Genomic DNA, 504 nt, shown 5'->3' with positions numbered 1-504 from the left:
GTAAGTACTTTTATTTACCGCATTTCATGGTGAGCCTGAGGCTTAGAGAAGCTGCTCGGTAGCAGTGCTGGCTCTGTGTGGCTCCACCACCCAGGCTCTCGATGCCTTCTGAGTCCTGCTGTACCCCAGCACCGCAAGAATGAAGGAGTGCTAGCAGGGAACTTGCAGCCCCAAGGCTGACCCATCTGACTTGATTCTAAATAGGAAATAGTACATTTTACTTAAACATGTTTTGGTAAATGAGGCTTTCAGGTACTTTATCAATGAAGGAAAATGAGAAAATCCAAAGTTAGGAGCCTCTGGCTTATAACTTCCCCAATCATTGCCCAACATAAAACATAAAACAGCTAAAACATCCTTCTGACTAATTCCTATGAGTCTTTGTTTTAGTTTTCAGTTAAGTACCTCACCTAAATTGTATTAATTTTTATTTACATAGTTGTTAATGTTCTGGATTCTAGTCATGTTTCTCTGTTACCCAATTTCTTCTTTAGCTTGTTGATG

Source organism: Nyctereutes procyonoides, unplaced genomic scaffold, assembly GCF_905146905.1.
Source record: "Nyctereutes procyonoides isolate TBG_1078 unplaced genomic scaffold, NYPRO_anot_genome, whole genome shotgun sequence".
NCBI lineage: Eukaryota > Metazoa > Chordata > Mammalia > Carnivora > Canidae > Nyctereutes > Nyctereutes procyonoides.
The sequence above is the reverse complement of the archived record's forward strand: the minus strand, read 5'-3'. Positions refer to the sequence as shown.